The sequence below is a fragment of the Talpa occidentalis genome, unplaced genomic scaffold, assembly GCF_014898055.3.
Source record: "Talpa occidentalis isolate TD23 unplaced genomic scaffold, MPIMG_talOcc4v2.1 talOcc4.15, whole genome shotgun sequence".
In the NCBI taxonomy this organism is placed as follows: domain Eukaryota; kingdom Metazoa; phylum Chordata; class Mammalia; order Eulipotyphla; family Talpidae; genus Talpa; species Talpa occidentalis.
The window spans coordinates 42,985,576-43,003,983 of NW_023601543.1; the positions used below are offsets into that span (position 1 = coordinate 42,985,576).

General features: G+C 44.6%; 1 long non-coding RNA gene across 1 annotated transcript; it reads right to left on the minus strand.

Moving 5' to 3' along the window:
• Positions 1–6,167: 6,167 nt before the first annotated feature.
• Positions 6,168–8,966, minus strand: LOC129145872 (uncharacterized). The gene is made up of 3 exons (XR_008551992.1): positions 8,928–8,966; positions 8,111–8,185; positions 6,168–6,379 (listed from the first exon to the last, which is right to left on the minus strand). It is a non-coding gene; the product is annotated as an uncharacterized LOC129145872 (long non-coding RNA).
• Between the last annotated feature and the right edge of the window lie 9,442 nt (positions 8,967–18,408).

Sequence of the window (18,408 nt, forward strand, 5' to 3'; positions counted from 1 at the left end):
CACTACACCTCTCCTTTCTGATCACTACTGTAGGGTAAAGAAAATATCAGGCTTTTCTGCCCTTCCGCCATCAGAATAGATGATGGATCCTTGTCCTGAATGCATGCCTGATGGCGGGCACCTGGAATAGGGTGTGGGCATAGGTAGATGGGATTCAGCTGAGCTAAGACTGCTTTTAAGGGCGGCGTCATGGGGACGCCAGCAGCAGAAGCTGAAGGAGAAGCCGAAGCAGAAGCAGAGAACGCCAGAGAGCCCAGATAGAGTGAAGATTTGCTGGGGGCTGGGAGGACTGCCAGCCTCCCAGCACCCCTGCCTGCCACATACCCACTGAACCCCAATAAAAACCTGCAAAACCACTGAGGACTCTGACTCCTCCTTTACCCGGTCTGCATGGGATCAGAAAACCTGCACTGTGTCCTGTCCTGCCTCTTACAATTGGCGTAAGTCGGCAAGATCCATGTAGACGGGTATTGGAGCCCTCCGAAGACCTGGAGGGACTAAGGAGAACAGACTGTGTGCCTGTGATGACGCTGGAGGCGCCATGGCGGCACAGAAGGTAGACACTGTCCAGAAGCTGCAGGACGGGACCTAGCATGAAGGAGACGTCCACGAGGACCAGCCGACGACACCCGAAAGGACCGGCCAATGACCCCTGAGGCAGCAGAATCATCGGCGAAAAGTGGACCACGATTCAGAGCTCGCCAGTGCTGATGCAGGGAGAGGCCAACAGACTTCGACTGCTGGACATGGACTGATAAACTTGGACTGACAATCCCGCCAGAAGGCGGAGGACCTTGGCAGGTTATGTTTTTTTTTTTTTTTTTTTGAGAATCTGGGGGTGGCCAGTGGGCCTTGATGGCCAAAAGCAGCCTGTGCATGCCCAGCAGCCAGGTGGAGGAGAAAAGCCAACTGAGAAGGCAAAAGCTGGTGCTGATGCTAAGTTGAGAAGCCCTGAGTGGCTGTTAAGCAGCCTGAGTATGCTGAAGCCCTGTGAGTCTCGTAAAATCACCTGTGGGTGATGCCCTGCTCATTCTTGAGTGAGGGTGAAGAGCTGAGGAACCCATCCTTGGGGGATGGGTGGGGAACGTGGCTTGGGGGGGAGCCCAAGCCGCATGTAGAGTTTGGATCCCCGACCCATGTGCTTGTGCAGTGGGTTGGCCTGAGCGCAGGGGTCTGCGAGTCCCATTGGGGGCTATGAAAGCCAAGTGTTGGAGCGACTGCAGACAGAAACCCTGAGGGTTGGCGATTACCCCCAACAGAATAAAATTGCCAATCCCAGAGCGAGTGCATCCAGGGGGTGGATGCTGTGTGTGGCTTGTAGCCGAGACTACAGCCAGAGAAGGCCAGGAAGCCTGACGGCTCCTGGCGTGTTGCAATAGATGTCGTGAGTGATTCCCCTCCCTCGTATGAGCAGTGCCTTCGGCAGCAGATTTGGTGGCTCATCTGCTGGTACCAATAATTGTCTTTTGCACTAGGTTGGTGCCCTGCCTGGACTTATTTGTGTTCTGTTGTATTTTGTTATATTGCATTTTGTTATATTTGATGTATTTGCTTTTGCTTTTGTGGGCCATGGCTGCATTGTTTGTTTGCTTAGAAAATTGTATATATATGTATAGACTGTATGGCAGAAAACCCTGAGGGGGTGGACTGTAGGGTAAAGAAAGTATCAGGCTTTTCTGCCCTTCCGCCATCAGAATAGATGATGGATCCTTGTCCTGAATGCATGCCTGATGGCGGGCACCTAGAATAGGGTGTGGGCATAGGTAGATGGGATTCAGCTGAGCTAAGACTGTGCTTTTTAAGGGCGGCGTCACGGGGACGCCAGCAGCAGAAGCTAAAGGAGAAGCCGAAGCAGAAGCAGAGAACGCCAGAGAGCCCAGATAGAGTGAAGATTTGCTGGGGGCTGGGAGGACTGCCAGCCTCCCAGCACCCCTGCCTGCCACATACCCGCTGAACCCCAATAAAAGCCTGCAAAACCACTGAGGACTCTGACCCAGTCTGCATGGGATCAGAAAACCTGCACTGTGGTCCAGTCCTGCCTTTACAACTACCCTTTCCCTGAACCAGGTAAAGATATTCAATAAATGATCATGGCCATTGTTTCAACCCACTGAACTATCGCATTCAGGGTAGCATTTGCAGTTTTGTAGTAACACTTATTCCCTAACAGTCAGCTAGCTTCTGCTTAAATGTTTCCTATGATAGGGAACTCATTCCCTTTCCTCGCCCCGCCCAGTCATGAAACAGTTTTATTTCACATTTGTTTCCTATGTATCTTCCTTGATAGGCACAGTGTAGCATCTGCTGCTACAGCTGTGCTCCACATCCAGGCTGTAGGGTAAGTAAAGTATCAGGCTTTTCTGCCCTCCCGCCATTAGGATTGATGATGGAACCCTGCGGTCCTGAATGCATGCCTGATGGCGGGCACCTGGAGTGTGGCCATACGTAGGTAGGTACACCTGGGCTGAGAGACTGGGCTCATAAGGGCGGCGTCACTGACGCCAGCAGAGCAAAAGAGAACAGGAAGAGAGAAGCAAGGCCGCAAGAGAATGCTGGAGAGCCCGGAAACAGTGAAGACTTGCCGGGGGCTGGCACCCCTGCCTGCCATGCACCTGGTAAATCCCAATAAAAGCCTGAAAAAGCCACCGAGGGCTCCAGGACTCCGCCTTTACCTGTCTGCTCGGTCATAGAGAACCTGCTCTGGGCTCATCCTGTGCTACGCAGGCCCAGCCTTCTCATTCTCTTCTAACAGCCCTCCAGCAACCCTACTGTGGTTTCAACCTGTAGGGTAAGTGAAATAGTATCAGGCTTTTCTGCCCTCCCATCATTAGGATAGATGAGGGAATCCTGCGGTACTGAATGCATGCCTGATGGCGGGCACCTGGAATAGGGTGTGGGCATATGTATAGATGGGATTCACCTGGACTAAGACTGGGCTTTTAAGGGCCGCATCACAGGAGCACGAGCAGGAGAAGCCGAGGGAGAAGCAGAACCACGAGAGGAGCAGAGAGCAGAGAACGCCGGAGAGCCCAGATAGAGTAAAGATTTGCTGGGGGCTTGGAGGCCTGCCAGCCCCCCAGCACCCCTGCCTGTTGTGTACCTGGTAAATCCCAATAAAAGCCTGAAAAGCCACTGAGGGCTCCAGGACTCTCCTCCTTCACCTCGTCTGCTGGAATCATAGAAAACCTGCACTGTGCCCATTCCTTCCTCTACACTTCCCAACAAGCCTAATTCTGTCCCTTAGGGTCACATAATAAAGATAAGATCCTCTTTCTTATGACAATCCTGTAGAAACAGAAACATAGCAATCATGCCCCACTCTGCCCTCCAGATTTCCATTTTTAACCTCTATTTTGTCTTTGTCTCTTTTTGAAAGATAACTGCCATAACTGAGCAAAATACAAGGTTCTACAAACTCAGAAAAGGGTAGAATAATCAATTCCCACATTCTAGGCCCTATACTATTAATGCAGTCTGAGTTCCCATTAACATGTTTGGCAGTCATATTAACCATCTACCCAATCTGTACAGTTAATTTTTTTTAAGTTTATGGAACTAATTCAAGATCTTACATTTATTCTTATTTTAAAGATTTATTTATTTATACAAGAGCTGGGGTACATGCCAGAGGAGCGGGAGGTTGAGAGGATTCACCAGAGACAGAGCGGGGAGCAGAACAGGCAGATTGACTGAAATACATTACTGAGGTGAGCAGTGGGCGTGTCAGGAGAGGTCTGTTGCACCACGTGGGTTGCTCCCTGGCTGGGGGATCAAACCCACACTGCAGAGGCTGTGGACAATTTCATAGCACTGCTCTCAACCCGCTGTGCCACCAGGGAGGCCTGATCTTACATTTATTCTTATCAACTAAATTTTGTTGCTTTTGAACCATCTTTGCAGTCTAGTAAAATTCTGCTTGGATTCTTGATCCTGTCCTCCAGTACATATCCGTCCCTCCCACTCTAGCTCTCAATATTTGATCAGAAGGTTTTTCTATATCTGCAACCAAGTCATTAATTAAAATGGTGAAACCAAGATAGAGCCAGGTCCAGAGCACTAGCGCCAAGGATCTCTCTCTGCAACAGTGAAGTTCAAACACTTTCCTGTCGCCAGTATACCTGAGGGTCTACCCTACCACCCATTCACATAAATCCCAGTAGTTCATAAAACATCAGATATCCAAGGAGAGGCAGGTCTTCTAAAGAGGAGTACTTTAATGGGGGTAAAGGCCTGCATGGTTTGGAATAACCCTCATCTAAGTCTTTGTCTCTTTTTAGAAGATAACTGCTCGTGGGTAAATGATTGTCAGGATTTTCTGCCCTCCCGGCCATTAGGATTGCTGATGGATCTCTGCTGGCCTGAATGCATGCCTGATGGTGGCACCTGGATTTTGTTACATTGTTATATTCAGCGTATTGTTCACTTTGTTGGCCATAGCTGTGGTATTTATATTCACCAAGGAAACTTGTAGAGAAGGGGAAAGTCCAGTAAAGAGTGAAGATTCCCCTCCTGCCTCCCCTTCAAACCCTCCCCCCGACACCTGCCTGCCTGCACCTGCCCCCCACACCTGGTTGCTGCACTACATGTAAAAGCTCAATGAAAGCCTGAAAAAGGCACCAAGGGCTCCAGGACTCTCCTTTACCCGTCTGCTTGGATCATAGAGAACCAGCTGTATGCCTTCCTGGCACTACAGCTGCCATAACTGAGAAACCCTCAGAGAATGTTCACTTACCCCTCCTACATACCTCTCACACATACACTTAAGACTTTCTGCTCCAGAGAAACATACAATCAATAATTTGCACCCTTTTCAAATAGCTTCCTCATGTATAAGGTGGAACTAATGACACATAGCTCATAAGGTTCTTGTGTGGTTTAAAATAATGCTGGGCCTCCCTGGTGGCGCAGGCAGTTGAGCGCAGCACTGTGAAGCTGTCCGCAGCCTCTGCAGTGCAGTTCGATCCCCGCCAGCTGAGGAGATACCCACATGGCGAGCAGACCTCTCCTGTCTCAGACCTCTCCTGCTCCCCTCAGCAGTGTATTTTGGTCGGTATGCCTGTTCTGTTCCCCACTCTGTCTCTGGTGAATCCTCTCACCCTCCCACACATCTGGCCTGTACCCTGGTTCTTGTATAAATAAATAAATCTTTTAAAAAATAAAATAAAATAATTAATGCATATAAAATACTTAGCACAAAGCCAATACATAGTAGGTGCTCAACAGAGTCACTGTCTTTTAAAAAAATCTATTTCAGTATCTAACTAAAGAAACAATGTTCTGGCTCATGTTTCTGCCATCTTACTTGCCAGGATGTCATAAAAGTAAAAATCTTTGTCACATGCCTTACTGCAACAAAGGTATACTGTAACTACCACTGTAAAGGCCGGACTGGGCACAGTGCAGGTTTTCTGATCCCATGCAGACCGGGTAAAGGAGGAGTCAGAGTCCTCAGTAGTTTTGCAGGTTTTTTATTTGGGGTTCACCAGGCATATGGCAGGCAGGGGTGCTGGCTGGGGGCTGGGAGGCTGGCAGGTCTGCCAGCCTCCCAGCCCCCAGCAAGTCTTCACTCTATCTGGGCTCTCTAGCGTTCGTTCTGCTGCTTCTCGGCTTCTCTTTCGGCTTCTGCTTCGGCTTCTACTGCTGCTACTGGTGCTGCTGCTGCTGCTGCTGCTGCTGCTGCTGCTGGCGTCCCATGACGCCGCCCTTAAAAGCACAATCTTAACTCAGCTGAATCCCATCTACCTATGCCCACACCCTATTCTAGGTGCCCGCCATCAGGCATGCATTCAGGACAAGGATCCATCATCTATCCTGATGGCGGAAGGGAAGAAAAGCCTGATATTTTCTTTACCCTACAACCACGTACTTGCATCTATGAGTCAAATGACTCCATCAAAAAAGTCCACATTTCCCAGAAAACAAATCTGAATACAGGACACAGCTTCCCAATGAAGCTATTAGGGCCACAAATATATTTACATTTTTTTTTTCAAGCTCAGGCTCTACTGCCTGACCTCACTCCTATCCCCCTCACTTACAAATGGCAGAATAACTTCCACATTCATGAAGGTACACATCATTGCCCTTCCTGGAGTACTTTTACCTGATCGTGCCACTTTGGGGGAACGTGACAGAATCCAAGTGAAGCATTCCAGGTTTGCCTTGCAATAAAGTAATTTCAAGACGTCTGTGGCTCAAGGACATATTGTCATACCCCACCCCATTTCAGTGCCAGGACACACACATAACTCACATCTCTGACAAGATGCCCCCATCTCCCATCCTCCCCGTTGGGGAACTGCAGTTTATGATGCCGCATACCGCTTCTCAGGGCTTCTAGTGGTCACAGGTCCAGGATGAAGGAGGATAAGAACGGACTCTGGAACCAGAGAGATCTGTGAGTCTGCAACACTGTGAGCCATTTAATGCTGTGGCTTTTCAGAGTGTCACTTTAATGATAACCAACATATTATTACAAACTTGACAGTGGTTCTCTTTCTACATTGTGCTTTATAGTTTATAAAGTACTTTTAACAATTACTCCTTGCTCCATTTAGGAGTATCAGCTTCATCAGGGGCATCATTGCTGAAAATTGAAAAATAAATTGTCTTTATGAAGCTAAATTATCTAATATTCCCCTACATATATACAAAAATAATCCCAGCCGCACAATCTAGTTTGAGCAAACAAAAATGTTGAATGGCAGCTTCTTTGCTCCAAAAGGCATTTGACTCTGAGGTTCTTGTTTTTAGGTAATATATTAACTTTATTTTACAAATGAGGAAAACAAGTTATTTGGAGCTTAGATAATTTGCTGAACATCCACATAGCAAATAGCAGAACCAGGATTCAAAGGCTGGGTTATATGATTTCAAATCGCCTGATTTTTTTCCTACCTCAAATTGGAAGTGCCATTCAACTGCCTTGACTAAAATGGCCACCATGCTCCCCTTAAGAAATAGGCAGTGGCTAACTACATTTATTTTCCTCAAAAACATCTTTCAAATGATAGGCTCCTAAGCCAAATTCTCTCATAAAAAGGTCAGAATAGTCAAAATCCCTCCTAGGAAGCTAAGTTGTTATGCCAGTCTAGAATCCTTCCTTTTTGACCTTACAGGTAAGTAGCTATAGAACCTCATCCAGCTACAGAAAAGATGTCAAGACATTCTGCACAAAACCAGAACTCCAGCCCCACCCTCTATCTTGCAGCATTCTTCCACTCACCATCAAAGCATTCAAGCTGCCCACTGTCCCACTGTAGAGATTTTGCACTAATGTTTATAAACATTTCATTTTTTCATCCCCGTGTTTTTTAGTTCCTACTCTTCCACTGCAGTCACCACAAAAAGACAGAAAGACAACCACGTGGGAGAAATCCAGACACACAGGCCAACTTCTACTTCTGCCCAGAATAATAAGGAGATAACCAGTCCCACAGGTGAAAGATTAGATACCGTTATCAGCCTACCACCTTCTCTTATACATCTCCCTAAAAAAAGTGCAAGTCCTCAATGCTAATTAACTGAGCCATTCACTTTGTGTCTTACTTATTGCAATTAACTCTTTTCTTCAAGGTTCATCAATCCCTTCTTCTAGCCCTAAATAGCTAATAGCATCATGACCATCCACAATTAAAGGATGGGAAGTTTGTCATTCATGGTTTGGAACTGGAATAATTGTGACCTAGGATGAGGCTAGACACAAAGACTGGCCCCAGGAGCTGGTGTGGAGAACCAGGCATCACTGGGGCCACATACAACTGTTTCATCTCCAGCAGGATGGGGCTGCTAGGTAATAACAGCTCCCATACTGCTTTCCAAACATACCAAAGCAGAGTCCAAAATCCTGCATTACCTCCTCAAAATGGCTCTCACCTCTCAAAAAAGAAAAGAAAAGAAAGGAAAAGAAAGGAAAAGAAAAGAAAAGAAAAGAAAAGAAAAGAAAAGAAAAAGAAAAGAAAAGAAAAGAAAAGAAAAGAAAAGAACAGGTTTGGGTGCAACTAATATCCTTTAAGCCTCTCCTCAACCAACCCTGGCTCCTGAATTTTCCTGTCTCGTTTTATCTGTTTTCTGTCCTAGTCCTGAGCTCACTTTCAATTTCTGTGAGTACCTGATTGCTTGCTTTGGCTTGAATCAACTTCATCTTCAGCCATCTTCCTGGATTTACCGACCTCAGGCTCTAGCTCTGCAGGAATAGTTTAAACTGGTCAAAATAGGGAACTGGTCAGAAATTATTTTTCCTTATGAGAAAAGATTTGAACTAGTCAAAAGAAGTTCTGACCACTTTAAGCCCATTTGGGCCAGTTTTACATTGTTAATGCAAGAATAAGCCACTGAAGGGATCAAGATGAATCAGGAATGAGATGAAGCTGCTTCAATCTCTTTAGGAGACCAGCAGGGGGTACAAAAAGGACCTGATGCTAAGGACCATACCATTTGTGTTGGTGATGCTGGAGGGGGAATCAGAAAGAACCTAAGAGTCTGTGCGGTAGGATCAAACCACTATGGACCCCGGGGGAGGAGCTAAAGGAAACTAATGCTCAATGACGCAGGATCAAATCACGGGTGTGGGAAAGGAGGGGCAAAGATGCTGATGCTCTCCAGACAAGAGCAAACCACGGACATGCATAGAGACTGAACAGGGATGCTTTTCTACCAGACGCCACCAAAGCACTCTGGGCTACGGATGGAAAGAAGAGGGGAGAGTAAGAACATAACAGATCTGGTCGTCTGTGAGACACAATCAGACCACAATGGCTGATTGGCAGAAAGGGGATGCTGTTCTAAGCCGCAGGATCAGACCATTGTGGAAGGGAGGGGAGGAAAAAAAATCTTGAAGCAAATTTAAATTCCTTTTAGTAAAGTAAAAATTATTATATTCTTTTAAATAGAATCAAGCTGCTTTATCGTTAATAGAGGGAACTTACCTGTATTCTCATTTGCTCTTTACTCTGCCCTAATTGTTGGGACAGACCATCTTCCTACAATGGCCTCTGCAGTAATTCCCAACAGCCCCTGATGGTTGCTAGGTAACGGTGAAGCTGCTCTCCGTTGAACTTTGCCCTTTTGACGTTAACCTCTGGGTTTGGGGAAGGGAAATAATATGTACATACATGAAAAAACTGGGGAGCAAATTGAGACTGTATCATTAAATATTAGGCAGGGAGGCTGGAAGACCACACAGAGCTTCAAAAATAAGACAGTAATTGGGAAATGATGGCTATGTGTAAGAAGAAAAACTGACCCCCTAAAAAGCACAGGTCTATTCACTTACAAGGCATTAAATTCAAGTCCCCACAAGGCCTTTGAGTCCTTCTATGACATCCTTAACCAGTGATGCTTACATACATTTGGTGAAAAAGATGGGTTCCAACTTCTTGGGAAATCTATTACCTTTCCTTAGAATTCTGATAATTTTTTAAAATTTAAGTCAGACTCTCTCCCCAAGTGTGTCTACCCAATAGTCTGGGTTCTGTCTTCTAGAGCAGAGGTTGACAAGCTAGGATTTGCAGACCATACCTAACCCATCTGTAGGGAAAAATGGTTTTCAGCCTTTTCTGCCCTCCTACCATTAGGATTACCTGGCTTGATGGGGCACCTGCAGTTGTTACATTGTTGTAAAATATCTTGTTTACTTCTGTGGGCCATGGGAGCAGTATTGAGATAGTCACCGAGAGAAGCAGGAGAGAGGAAGGAGAGAGAAGGGGCGAAAGAAGCCAGAGAAGCCCAGAGTGAAGACCTGCCGGGACTTGGAGGCTTACTGGCCTCCTGGCCCCGTGGCACTCCTGCCTGCCATGTGCTGCGATGCATGTAAAGCTCAATAAAAGCCTGAGAAAGCCACTGAGGGCTCCAAGACTCTCCTTTACCCATCTGCTGGATCATAGATAACCTGCTCTGTGGCCTTCCTGCCACTACACCATCACATATTTTTCTATAGCACATAAGCTAAGAATGGTTTTACATTTTAATGGTTAAAACAATTACATATTTTGTAACATGCAAAAATTATGTAAAATTCACATTCTAGCCCAAATATAAAGTTTCATTGGAACATGGCCACGTCATTCCTTTCCATATTTTCTATGGCATCTTTCCTGCCACCATGGCAGAACTGAGTAGATGCTTCAAAGTCCTTATAGTTTTCAAAGCCTAAAATATTTACAATGTGGCCCTTTACAGGATAATTTTTCTGACCTCTGATCTAGAGGAACAAAGAATCAATTTTCAATAAGAATATTCAAGTAAAAATGTAATTGGAATGATACATATGGGAGTGAAGAAATCTCACAATGAATCTGAAATTCTCCAATGGAAGGAGGGGACTGGTGCCAAAGTTCTCCGAGTCCACAGATAACTTTAAACCACTTATCGTGGGCTTCAGAGGATAAGATTTTCCCTGTAGGGAACTGCTTGGAGTCTCCAAGATAAATGAGAGACTAGCTGGAAAGGAGGGCTGCCTCACCGATAAAAGGCCTTGGATACCAAATACAGTTGCTTGGTCATCCTGAAAGCATTGAAAGAGCAATTCTTGGGTTTCAGGATAGGATAAAGCTGAGTGACAGGGTAAAAGCAGGACTTGAGAAAGATGATTCATGCATCCAGATAACGCTCTAGTTCTATTCTGGTCTGAGAAGTTCTTCTGTAACTCTGGTCACTCAAGTGCAGAACCACGAGTGTCCTGGTGTGAACACAATCTGGTTGGAGGACAAGATCTTACAGTAAATCAAAGATGTATGTTAGGTCAATTTCAAAGAATTTTTCTGCTTTAGGAGCACAAGAGAATACTCACCACATCTTTATCTGATTCCTATTCACATTTCAGGACCTACCTCTAATCAAAATTCCTCTTGTCAAGATTCTTGGCCGCCTCTAAACTCCTTCAGCATTTCTTTGTACCACTCACATGATCCTTATTCTACCCTGTCCAGTACTAAAAGTATCTCTTTGTGAAAATTATCTGTTTTCCCCAGAAACACCTGGAACCTTCACATTCCAGAGGAAAGGGATGGTAACAGATACTTCTCTATGTCCCCATTGTATCTGTTCGGTTAGTAAGGCTATTGATCCAGTGATCTAGTGACCCCTCAGTATGAGGAGGGCCCCACTTAAGGGACCTCGAGCACTTTGGCAGCTGTGTCAACTGTAGTCGCATATCCATCTTCTTGGAACAGATAGCTTGAAAAGGGGTGAGACCTCGTGATTCATTCCTACTTGTCCTGAGCTGCAATGACCACTCAAATTGCAGCTAGCTCTTTCTGGCCCTGATGCCACAAAGACCCTCCTTCCTCATCATTCGTGTCTTCATGGGTTCAGGGCTTCATGCCCTGGTCAGGAAGACAAAGCCCACAGTTCTGGCTGCCAGACATCTAGTCCCATTTTCCATGGCTTCTGTTGATACTGGATGCAGCCTTCAGGCTGGACTCAACAGATTCAGGACAAAAATAGGTCGTTGGCTGGGAAGGCTGGCTTTCCACAAAGTGCTCTTTTCCCTAGTGGCCAAAGCAAATGCTGCTGGCTGGAGCTGAAAAGCCAGCCAGCTGCTCCCAGACTCTGCCGGCCAGCACCAAGGAGGCCAAGAGTCAACAGTGCATGGATCGTCTGCTCTTTCATTCCTTGTCATTTCTTGAACATCAGATTTCCCTTCAGTGAATTCAGTACTAGCCTCTGAGGAAAATGTTAAAAATCCCCCATGGACCTCAATTACTAAGAGTTAAACTCAGCATAGTCTCCACCTCCACTCCTGTCAGCCTCTGAAGGGTACCTAAGCTCACAGGCCATGTTCTAGAGTCTTTCTGTTTAATTTTTTTCCTCTGCTCCCTTAGGGAAGAGGAAGGAGATATGCAAGAATAAGTTATCAGTGCCCACTGTTCTTACTGGTTCACAGGCCAAGCTGAGAACTCAAAACAGAGCTCAGCAAATCACTTTTCCTGAGTAACCAGCCTCCCTTCATCATCTTATGGGGGCAGAAGCCAGGTTTCAGATACTGGCCAAGAGGGACATGGAGAGAGGACAGGAGGAAGGGTAATGAATAGGAAAGTAGGGGAGGCCAGGCAGAGACAGAAGAAAGTATATTTGATCTAACATATAGAAGTATCTCTTGAGAGAGTGACTTTTGGCTGATGAGCGAGGGTAGGGAATTGGGAAAATATTGGGGGTAGTAAAGCTAGGAAATGGTACTGCTTTGAGAACGAGATTTCTTATCTGTGTGCATAGAAATCTCCCCTTCTAGACTCGGGTGAGTTGGTGTTGACTTAGAAGATACTGGGACTAGAAGAGGTTACTCCCCAAAAAGAAGTTATCCCTCTTCAGGGATATTCAACAACTGTCTCAAACTACTAGATCAGCATCCTCTTTGATACCCAGGTTGTCCATATATTTTACAATAATGATAAATGTCATGTACTTAGCACCAACTATGTGTCTGGCGATGTTCTATTTCCAAACTGTGTACCAATGTTCCCCAAGGGTACCATAGCTAACTCACTGGGGTATTACAAGATATTTTCAACTTTTGAGGAAAACACAACAACATCTGTCAGACTTGGAATGAACTATTGCTATTTTTTGGGGGGCGGGGTGCTTGCACCTAATTGCTTAATGCAGAAATGTTACGTATGTATTTTGGCACAGGGGCACTGTGAAAACAACTACTGAGACCCTAAGGACATAATGAACCAAGAAACTTCGGGAACCTTTACTATATATATTCCATGGATCATCTAAAATTATCTTCAAATCTATGAAGAAGGCGTTAATATTATTTCCATTTTAATGGTATATTCTAAATTCTATTTTCTGAATAAGAAATGCATAAATATGATTCAAATTTCAAAATATCCCACCTATATCCCCCAAGTACTCAGCTTTCTCAATGGCAGTAGCCATTTTTACTAGTTCTCATGGAATCTTCTGAGGATGTGCTATGGTTACACTTTTATGACTATACTTGTATGTATTCTTTTTTATCCTTATATGGAACCTTAGCTTTCTTTTTTTCCATGTAAAATGCTTCCTAAGAATCATTCCTTATCAGGCCTCCCTGGTGCCACAGGGGTTAAAGAAAGTGCTATCAAGCTACTGCCAGCCACTACAGCATGGGTTTGATCCCCAGGGAGCAACCCACATGGCTCAGCAGACCTCTCCTGTCTTGTCCTCTACTCCCCTCAGCAGTGTATTTCAGTGCATCTGCCTGTTCTGTTCCCCCCTTTCTCTGGTGAATCCTCTCTCACACACACACCCCCGCTGCACCTCTGGCTTACACCCCAGTTCTTGTATGCATAAATAAATAAATCTTTAAAAAAAGAATCATTCCTTATCAAAGGACTGATCACGAAGATCTACAAAGAACTCACACGACTCAACAAAAACTAAGTAAATAAGCCAGTCAAAAAATGGGCAGAAGAGCAAAAAAGACACTTCTCCAAAGAGGAAATGCAAATGGACAACAGGTATATGAAGAAATGTTTAACATCACTTATAATCAGGGAAATGCAAATCAAAACCACAATGAGATACCAGATTACACCAGTGAGAATGGCACATATTTAAAGAAACTAACAACAACTGTTGGCAAGGATGTGAAGAAAAAGAAACTCTCCTACACTGCTAGTGGGAATGCAAACTGGTCCAAACACTATAGAAAATTGTGTGGAGGTTCCTCAAACTACAAAAAAATGGAGCTACCATATGACCTGGCAATTCCACTCCTAGGAATCTACCCTAAGGACACAAAAACATTAATTCAAAAGAAAACCTGCATGCCTATGTTTATTGCAGCACTATTTATAATAGGTAAGCTACGGAAACAATCCAAAAGACCAAAAATACATGACTGGATCAAAAAGATGTGGTGTATATATACACAATAGAATACTATTCTGCAATCAAAAAAGATAAACTCAGCCATTCACAGAAACATGATTGGAGCTGGAAGGGATTATGCTCAGTGAAATGAGTCAGAAGGAAAAAGAAAAATACTGGATGGTTTCACTTATAGGAGGAATATAGGGGAACCAATTAAGGGATCAGGGGAAAAAAAACAATTAAAAAAATTAATAGGTAACTATAAATTGGAGATGTTCTGCAGGGGAGGTGGAGAAAGAAGGATCAAAACAGGGGAGGGAAGAGCACAAGGGACTATGGTGAATTGGTGGTGGGAATTCTATAGGGCCTACATCTGATTAAAGAAAGCAAACATTGTACAAAAATGAACAATGATGGATCGAGGGGCGGAGCAACATGGCGGCGAGGAGACGCTGCGAGTAAGATCTCCCATTCAAAAAAGTGAATAGGGAGGAAAAGCGGCAGGTCCCAGTGAGAACTGGGACACGGAAGATAAACGGGTGACGCCAGCGAACTGCCCGAAGAATAAAGTGGCCATAAATGAGGACTAGAGGGGAGGGAAGCGCAGAACCCTGCTCCCCTCCCCCGCCCACAGAGGCGGCACTCTCCGACCCGCAGAGAGGAGGAAACAACAAACCAAAACGGCCAACAAAAAACAAACGAGGCAGCAAGAGGGACTGTGAGTGGAAAGGAACTATTGCAGCCACCACACCCCATGAACGGGAGCTGAGGCGAACCCTGCAGGATCCGCCGCTGCGGTGAGGGAACGGCTCCGGGCGCCATTAGAGAAGAACAAAGACCCCGGGAGACGCGCACACAGCCCGGGCTGCCGGTAAGCTGGCGCGGGAAAGCAGCGCACTCGGGGAGCTTGAAAAGCAAGTGCAGACCGGGATCGCGGCTGCCCAGGTCCCCGCGCCTGCGACCTAGGCTTGCGGGGAGACGACCTAGGCTTGCGGGGAGACGCACGGAGGTCCTCACTGAGGTGAAGGTCCCTCCCTGAGTGAGCAGGAACCAGGCGCCCAGGCACGGGAGCGGTGCAAAAGGCGCCATTCCCGCGCCACTGAACTGGGCTACAGCCCGCGTCCTGGAACTGAGGGCTTTGAACTGAGACCCGGGGCACGAAAATTCGGGGCGTGGTTTCTCCACGACGGTGGGGCACAAGGCAGACACAGCACCCCAAAGCTATTGAGGTGTACCCTACCATTCCCGCTCTGTTCTCTGTCCCACGGGGTGGGGGAGGCGAAAAACAGCCCCCAAGGACAATAGGAGAGATCTCTGGCGCCACCTAGCGACCAGGAAAAAAAAAGTCACTAACACCCTATAAAACAGGACATTTCTTAAGACTGCTTGAAAAGGGCAGAAGGTTTCTGGAGGACCCAGTGGCCAGCTGGGAAGTTATCCCACGCCAGGCCCCTTCCGACCAGCAGTCTGAGCCCACAGAGGGAGCAGGCACCCACGTCCGGGGCAGACCGGGTGCGCAGAAGAGTGTGCCTGAAACCAGAGGCGCAGGGACTGCATCCCGCTTCGCCATTTGAGAACAGGGACACTTCTTCAGTAAAAACTGCCTAAAACCAGCAGAAAGCTCCCCCAGAAGACAGAGATGGCTCCTGGAAGAGCCAGAGGGGAGCGGAGAAGTTCACCCAAGATGTCAGTCAGTCCGAGCAACACAGTGTCCCAACGCATACGACAAATTAGAAAACAGACAGTAGGGAATAGAAGAACCACACGCAACCTAACAACTCCTCAGGAAAGAAGCACACCACAAAAAGAAAACCACTCCCCAGATTGCAACGACAGCAACTTGGAAGAACTTCTGAGCCTTCCAGAAAGAGAATTTAAAATTGCCATGATTAAAAAAGTGATAGATCAGAAGAAGGAAATTGAGTCCCTAAAGAGGGAAGTAAGAGAAATGCAGGAGATCAAAGAATTAATGGAGGAACTAAAGAACTCTGGGAAAAGCAATGAAAGCAGAATAGATGAAATGGAAGAACGAATAAGTAATCTTGAAGACACAGAAATAAAAAGAACCAAAACAGAAAAGGAAAGAGAAGTACGAAGGAAAAAGAATGAAGAAAGACTTCGGGAACTATCTGACTCCATGAGGAAAGGAAATATAAGAGTTATAGGAATTCCAGAAGGAGAGGAGAGAGATGTAGGAACAGAGAAAATATTCATGGATATAATTGAAGAGAACTTCCCAAATGAGAAGAAGGAGCTGAAAATTGATATACAAGAAGCAAGAAGAACACCAAACTTCCACGACGAAAGGAAAAACACAGCAAGACACATAATAGTAAAGCTCCCAAGAATCCAGGACAAGGAAAAAATAATGAAGCTGACAAGAGGGAAGAAACAGATAACATTCAAAGGAAAACCAATCAGGCTGACATCAGACTTCTCTGAAGAAACACTACGGGCAAGGAGAGAGTGGAGGGACATAGTCAACAGACTCCAAGAAAACAGATGCCAACCAAGAATACTCTATCCCGCAAAGCTCTCTTTCCTCCATGAAGAAAGAATATGGACCTTCCCAGACAAAGAGAAACTCCGGAATTTCATTGCGACTAAACCCCCACTCCAAAAAATACTACAAGGAATCCTAAAGCCAGAACCTCAGAGGGACGAATAACAACGAAAGAAGACCAAAAAAAAAAAAAAGTTATTAAAAGAATAAATAAATAAAATCAAAGGAAAGACAAACATAATGGCAAATACAGATGCTAACATATCAATATTAACTCTAAATGTAAATGGACTAAACTCTTCAATAAAAAGACACAGAGTTGCAGCCTGGATTAAGAAACAAAACCCAACCTTTTGCTGTCTCCAGGAAACACATTTAGCTACAAAAGATAAAAATAGGCTCAAAGTCAAAGGATGGAAAACAATCCTACAAGCAAATGGGCCAAAAAAGAAAGCAGGAACAGCTATACTTATATCAGATAAAACAGACTTCAAACTCAAAAAAATAAAAAGAGACCCCAATGGTCACTACATTATGATTAAGGGGACAATACTTCAAGAAGAAATAACACTCATTAACATATACTCACCAAACGAAAGAGCACCAAAATATATCAGACAACTGTTGTCCTCTCTGAAAACAGACATCAGAGAAAACACATATGTAGTGGGAGACTTCAACACACCACTATCAACAATGGATAGATCAACAAGACAAAAAATAAGTAAAGAAACTAAAGCTCTAAATAAGGACCTAGAGCATTTGGGCTTAACAGACATCTATAGAACACTAAACCCAAAAAAAACGGAGTACACATTTTTCTCAAGCGCACACGGATCATTCTCCAGGATCGATCACATACTGGGGCACAAGACAAACATCAACAGATACACCAAGATTGAAATCATACCAACCATCTTTTCTGACCACGAAGGCATCAAACTAGAAATAAATCATAAAAAGAAGGCAAGGAACTATCCTACCTCATGGAAATTAAAAGCCACACTACTGGAAGACCACTGGACTAACGAGGAGATCAAAGAAGAAATTAAAAAATTCTTTGAATTGAATGACAAGGAGGACACCAATATCCTAAATGTATGGGATGCAGCAAAAGCAGTAATAAGAGGAAAATATATAGCAATAGAAGCTCACATCAAAAAACAAGAAAGAACTCAAAGAAACAACCTAATCTCGAAGCTCAAAGATCTAGAAAAAGAACAACAAAAAAACCCCAGAACCAGTAGAAGAAAAGAAATAATAAAAACCAAAGCAGAAATAAATGAAATTGAAACTAAAAAAACAATCCAAAAGATCAATGAAACCAAGAGCTGGTTCTTTGAAAAAATCAATAAAATAGACAAACCCCTAGCCAGGCTCACAAAGGAAAAAAGGGAGAAAGCACAAATACACAGAATCATAAATGAAAGAGGAGAAATCACAACGGACACAGCAGAAATCAAAAGAATAATCAGTAACTACTATGAACAGTTATATGGAAACAAGTTCAACAATCTAGAGGAGATGGACAAATTCCTACAACTCTACAATCACCCAAAGCTAGATAAAGAAGAAATAGAACACCTAAACAGACCAATTACAAGCAGCGAAATTGAAATGGTAATTAAAAACCTTCCCAAAAACAAAAGCCCAGGACCTGATGGATTTACAAATGAATTCTACCAAACATTCAGAGACGAATTAGTGCCTATCCTTCACAAACTCTTCCAAAAAATTGAGAAGGAAGGGACAATACCAAACACGTTCTATGAAGCCAATATTACACTAATACCAAAACCGAATAAGGACAACACAAAAAAGGAAAACTATAGGCCAATCTCCCTAATGAACACGGATGCAAAAATCCTCAATAAAATTTTAGCTATCAGAATCCAACAATGTATCCATAAGATAATTCACCACGACCAAGTTGGATTCATTCCAGGGGCACAAGGATGGTTTAACATCCGAAAATCAATCAACGTTATCCAACACATCAACAAAAAGAAATATAAAAACCATACGATAATATCAATAGATGCTGAGAAAGCTTTCGACAAAGTGCAACACCCATTCATGATAAAATCCCTTGAAATTCTTGG